The following is a 6,576-nucleotide window of genomic DNA, read 5'->3' on the forward strand; positions in this document are numbered from 1 at the left end:
CTGCAGATGGGCAGGGGAGGGGTAGTCTTCTCCTAAAGTGTTGTGTGTGATCTCAGGGTCCGCATGAGAAACCACAACAGTATGAGGGATTTTAGAGCCATTCAAACATTTGCATTTGACTGTGATATGGGGGAGGGGGAGGGGTGCTTGGTAAAAGGATTCTGCAAGATTACTTAAGGGGTCAAGGCACATGGCTTGGAGTAAATAAAAATAAAGGTTGAAACAAACAAAGACAAATAGCACACGACTTTGACAAAATAAAAATAAAAAGGAATACAGGTGGAACAAACAAAGAAAACATAAAATAGTGTCAGCAGATAAGTCACAACAAGCCTTCAAATCCCCTATATGATAGCTTGGAAGCTATCAACTTTGAAAAGTAAATACAAGTTAAAGCAAGGCATTGTCAGACTTAAATCATACCAGACAATAAACAAAACAGTCAAAAGTCATATACCAGACAATAAACAAAGCAGTCAAAAGTCATATGAACAAAACAGTCAAAAGTGGTCAAAAGTATGTCACACTAAAATCTCACTCAGTCAGAGAGTGGCATTGAAGTCATTCATCCATCGGCTGGCCAGCCCACACACACACACACACACACACACGTACACACACGCGCGCTTGCGCAGTTGTTCACTCAGAACACGCGTTGTCTGACTCGCGGGGAAACACAGACAAGAGAGCGCTTGCGCAGTTGTTCGCTCGGAACACGCGTTGTCTGACTCGTGGGGAAACAAAGACAAGAGAAGTTAATAATCTGGTTACAACATGTAGGCAACACAGAACACAGAGAGTTAGCAGAAGTCTGCCTCCTCAACATTCACTGGCTTTGTGTGACTACCAGGCAGATCACTTGAACAGCGAGCTCATTTGATTTTACTTAAAAGGGGCATTCCAACATATTGTGGGCCCAGCTAATGTGTCTATACATTTACGTATGTGTTTCCGTAAAGGCATCTTATTTCCATGTATCTTAAACATATACACCCAGGATGAAGGCTTTGTTAAAAGTCTTCACTCCTCTCCTTCTAACTGACTAAGTTAGATCAATTTAGACAATAGGATAGATGGGGCTGTTTGAATCACTACTGATAGTCAAGCCTGGCCACTTTAAGAACAAAGACAACACAGATGGACGCACACAGGCTTACACAACGAACATGAAACACGGAACAGACAAACAGATCACGCTGAAACAAACCAACCGAAACCGACTCTTCCTGGTCCTTATAATGAATAGTATAGGCTAAGTCAATTATAGCGAACGGGACTTTTTCTATGTGCAGAGGCCGGTTAAGCAGATGAGAGACCTCTTTCATATCCGTACAGTAGGCTACTCAGTTTATTTAACCGAAAGCTTACAATGGTAGACTTCTCAATTTGTAAAGCGTTACAAACAGAGCCAATGCCGCTCCCAAGACACAGTTCGTCTCGCACTCGTGCCTTCCCAATAACAGCGCCGACACAGTGCTTTTAAAAATGCATAGGTCTACTAAACGCCGAATGATAAAAACGTCCGAGACTGTGTATGTAAAACACGCCTCGATCACGTTTACTAGTCCGCGCGGCACAGTGTTTAACCTAAAACACGCGCTACAGTCACGACCCTAGTACAACGTCCGGAACGATAACGTTGTTAATTTCTGGTTTAAACTGGCCAATGCCTGTGCACTTTACGCTTAGCGCTGGATATGTAAAGAGTTGAGGCTGAATTAAGTGCTATATATTTATGAAATTGCTCTGTCTCTCACCCCCACACAACCTCTGTACACAGAAAGATGCTAAAAAGCTTACCTGCACTGTAAAAAAAAAAATCGTAAAAAAACGGTTTTTTTCCGGCAGCTGGGGTGCCAGAAAAATACCGTAAAATAACAGAAAATTACTGTACCGTAAAAAAACGGTTTTTTTCCGGCAGCTGGGGTGCCAGAAAAATACCGTAAAATAACAGAAAATTACTGTACCGTAAAAATACGGTTATTTCCCGTAATTAAAATACAGTTTTTAGTTGTAATTTTACCAAGATTTTCCCTTATTTTCAGGTTTTTTAACATTAAATAACAACATTTTCACATTTTAAAACAATTAAATGACCTAGAAAAACGGTAAATAAACGTTGTATTACGAACATTATTCGTAATACAACATTTATTTTCCATTTTTCTAGGTCATTTAATTGTTTTAAAATGTGAAAATGTTGTAATTTAATGTTATTTTACGGTATTTTTTCTGGCGCCCCAGCTGCCAGAAAATTACCGTTTATTATAATTTTTAGTGTATAGTCACTTACCTGATCTTTCAGCCTTTGAGAATATGCCTCTCTCTATCACTTGTTCACACACTAAATCCATTTATTGGTCTCATAATTACAGAAATGTGCTGTTAAATTAAATTAGCCATGAAGATGGTAGATTAACATTGTTATACGGGTAATAATGCTTACATTTACAGAAATGTGCTGTTATTAGTTGGTTTTAATGGCATTATTTGTTTAAAAATCCTGTATATAATTTTTTATGAGATGTAATATAATAGTATACAACAATAATTTGATTAATCTTTAAAAACTAGTTAAAAAAAATGAATATTTAAAGCACTTTCAACTTAAAAAAAACTATACTCACCTAATAACACCATAATTATTTTAATTTTAAATGGTTTAAACCAGTTTTTGGCCAGTCGGAAAAGGGGCTTAAATGAATTGTGTTTGAACAAGACTAAGCTGAGAACAACTACAATTTCCCATTCTCTGTATTTTTATTCTGTATATATATAAAAAAAAACTAACAGGTAACCATACAGCAACTGGTTCTGAAACAAACAAAAACAAATTCAACTGAATTGGAAATGAAAGAAAAAAAGTAAAAAAAAAAAAAACTAAACAAAAATCCACAGACTCTTGATATCTTCTAATATAATTTCCAACTCGACTGCAAATGTAAATGTTTTTTTTTCAATAAGGCCCAATACATCAGCCCTTCATCTCCAAGTGGCATAGCAATCTTGTCACTTCTTGCGACGATCAGCTACTGCTGGGCAGCTCCGCTTGGGTGTCCAATGCACACAATGCTAGGCTGGTGGCCTCTCGATGAATCAGGATTCTCAAGCAATGATGAAATGCTCGTTCTAGGCTGTAACACAAAACGTTTGAATTACTACATTATTAAACCAGCATGGGGAGGAGACCACAACACAACATCAGGAGGTTCAGTGATGCAACCAATAAGTCATAAGACACAAACATACTTGCACAAAGTCCATGAGGTAGGAAATGGCTGATTTAACACTGCAGCGACTCCATCTAGCCCCTCGTCCTGATGGCATTGGTGGAAGAAGGTGTATGAGCATCTGAAGTGCTTTGAAGCAAAGCATGTCTACATGAAAATATTAGAATCCAAATTAGATATCTACCATTACACAAGGTTAAAGTGCATATGACACCTAAAAAAAAAAGGTAAACGGCATATAATTATCAAGACTATACATAAAACATAGTACTTTGAAGTCATGTGTAAACCCGATGATTGAAAAATTAGGTTTGTACACGATTTCAAAGTGTGGTTTTCGCGACGCTCTTCGGCAAGCAGTGCCGACTTACCTGAAACCTGAAGTCTGTGGCAGAAAATTGCTCAAAATTGCTGAATTCTTCACCCTCCATCGATAGCTGTGTGGTGTGGGAACGAATGAAGTCTACCACCGTTTAAGTAATTTAGTACCTCCGTTTAAGTAATTTAAGTTTTTTAACGCAGGGTGGTAGTGAGTCGCTTGGGAAGTCGGTAGCTCAGTGGCGCTGCATTCAAATGATGATTTTAACAAGTCAAATGTGTATATTTTTCCTCAACATATATATATATCGATTGTGAAATACCACCTTCGTTCTATTTATTAAAAAAAATTAGTATTGAGGTGTCATATGCACTTTAAGTCATCTTGAACAATTAAACTGGCTTCAGTTATTATCCATTGCATAAAAGTTATAAGTGCATTTCCCCCCTATCTTTCTGAATGCGAACCAACATACCATCACTGTTGTTCCTGGTGGTTGAAGGATTTTCCAGATCCTCAGACAACTCCAACGCAGCAACCTTCATTAGCTTAGGGATGATGTTCATCTGCCATTTGCGAAGGAAAAGATCAGCTTTCCCCTCAAACTGGCTATCGAAGTCAAACTAAGATGTACAAAGATAAATATTCAATCCAATTTATTCATTTGAATTTACAGGCTATATTTACTGAGATATTGGGGGGGGGGGGGGGGGGGGGGGGGTAAGTGTTCCTTTTCATGGGTTGAAGGTAGAGAGTGGACATGAGGCATCAGTCAATAATACCAAAAATACAATGGCCCTTATTTCTGAAACAATAAACATTTGGTACATCAGTAAAATGTGGGGTGGGAAGGTAACACTTACATATCCCTCATTGTGTTCCTGGATTTTGACACTCAATTTAGGAAACGTGGTGACAACATTCTTGTCAAGACGCACCTTGTCATCACTGGATGGGTAACTGAAAATAACAGACAGCATCAACCAAACCATTTCTAAACACACATTGAAGAGTTCAGAAGTCCACCTGACCTTTTTTGTGGTAAATTGGAAAAAACACAGCTGGCATGATTATCGTATAGTAGGCACTGAGAATATTTCCCTTTATATCATACCTAAATTTTTAAGTTTTTGCACCTGAACTCTTCAATTAGAAACATGTATTGCCATCAGTTATACTCACACTTCACATGTATTGACTCAAATATTAATTTTAAGTATGAGATATATAAGAACAACTTCCACTCCACTGTCAATACTTTTGAATCTCACACTTTGACAGTGTCGTCAACTTACAATCCTCATCTCTCCTCAAGATTGCTGACAGCAACCCTCACAAGTAGCACCCTGTTTTTTGTGCATATGGTACCAGATTTCTCATATTCTGTGAGTATGTTTGGAGCTTTTGATTGAATTAGTACTTTGAGTACTCCAATCCACTGTCGTCCAGCCTGTCATGGGAAGGTAGAAAATGTGTCTGTCTTGGCAGGGGAGGAGGCTGGAGAAAAACACAAACCAATACAAAAATGTATGAGCCATTGGTGCAGTTTAAAATCCCTAAACAAACATTTAAAACACATATTTTCAACAGGACTGCACAATTACTTAAAAAATTAGCAACAACTATTCAACCAAAGTTTTCTTATCTTACAGACTTACCGGACATATCAGTTGAATTTCTGCATCCGCTAGCTCAGAACCCGACCAGAAAAAAAACAACTGAAATGTATCAAGTTCGTTGATGTCTGTGTTACGATCTGTATCAATAAACTCATTGAAGTCGGCATTATACATGAGAAATCAATCTATATATACACTTCAGAAGGTAGGCCATCTTGAGATTTTCATTCATCAAGTAATTCCTTCGCAGGTGGTAAACTATCTTGCAGATCTCTCTGCCATCTAGGTAGATAGATGCCAGTATTTTTTTTAAAGCTAGCCTCCATTTGCTGATAAAGAGAAGAAAAACAAGGTTTTAGTCATTATTCACTACAGTAAAAAAAACAAAAAAAAAACAGACAGCCACTTCTACCATTGCCATTGTTTTGCTAGCTTATCAAACCATGTAGCAAAATTAGATTGATAGATAGTGCCGTATTTGAGTAATTAAATCTTACCGAACTGTGTTTTATTTGAACCGTTCAAGGCCGGTTACTCTGTTGTAGAATTGAACAGAAAAAGAAAATGTAACAGGTCAGGAACAGACAATACAATGACCAATACTCAAGCTATGCATTCAAGTTCACAGGAGATTGCTCCCGATTCCATTGTGCCTTGTCTGTGGGGGGGAACTCGAACAAACTAAACTTAAAAGGCATTTCACAACCAAACAACACAATAACATGTAATGTTGGTGTGCCGTGAGACTTTTTTCCCCATAGAATACATAGATTGTGCTTCGAGAGAAAAGGGTTTGGGGAAAACTGATTTACACCACTGGCGTTGCCCCTGCTCTATGGTTATAATATAAAATGGAGCAAACTAGCCAACACGATATGCTAAATAGCTAGCCTTAAAGCTATGGCAAAAGAGTATCTATGATATGTGCTTAAAAGAGCCTTCGTCATTAGAAAACGCAATATGTTACTAGCCAGGTTTTTACTTTCTCTCACTCTGCATGTTTTCAATAGCAAATACAAAATGCCAACCAATTTTACAGATTAAATTATCCAGGTTGGCTAGCTAGCTAACTTGAACTGTACATGTTACCTTAGCTAGCTACTATGGCTTACATTACCTAACGACTACAAACTGAAGGTTGTTAGTGCAAGCTAGCTAGTCAAAGTTAGCCAGAGCCTCATATGGTGTTGGCTACACTCACATTACGGCCCCCATTCAGCACACCAACATGACAGCACGACAACCTATACACAATGAGCCTTTCATCGTCAAATACAATGCCAGGGTATTAAGCTTTTTATTTTTGAGAACTCAATTAAAGTACAAAGACATTTACCTTTAGTCTTCTGCTGTCGTGTGTCTTGTCAGTGTTGAAACTCCGTGGTAACCAGTGCAAGAATGTTCTATT

The 6,576-nt window shown here is 38.0% G+C and overlaps 1 long non-coding RNA gene across 2 annotated transcripts; it reads right to left on the bottom strand.

Annotated features, from left to right (window-relative positions):
* Positions 1 to 2,940: 2,940 nt before the first annotated feature.
* On the bottom strand, positions 2,941 to 4,727 carry LOC308372616. Of its 2 annotated transcripts, XR_013968827.1 has the most exons (4): positions 4,413 to 4,727; positions 4,025 to 4,115; positions 3,250 to 3,377; positions 2,941 to 3,134 (listed from the first exon to the last, which is right to left on the bottom strand). It is a non-coding gene; the product is annotated as an uncharacterized lncRNA (long non-coding RNA). The 2 variants fall into 2 exon arrangements; XR_013968828.1 differs by lacking the exon at positions 4,413 to 4,727 and having other exon boundaries at positions 4,025 to 4,159.
* Between the last annotated feature and the right edge of the window lie 1,849 nt (positions 4,728 to 6,576).

Source organism: Sprattus sprattus (genome assembly GCF_963457725.1).
Source record: "Sprattus sprattus genome assembly, chromosome: 11".
NCBI lineage: Eukaryota > Metazoa > Chordata > Actinopteri > Clupeiformes > Clupeidae > Sprattus > Sprattus sprattus.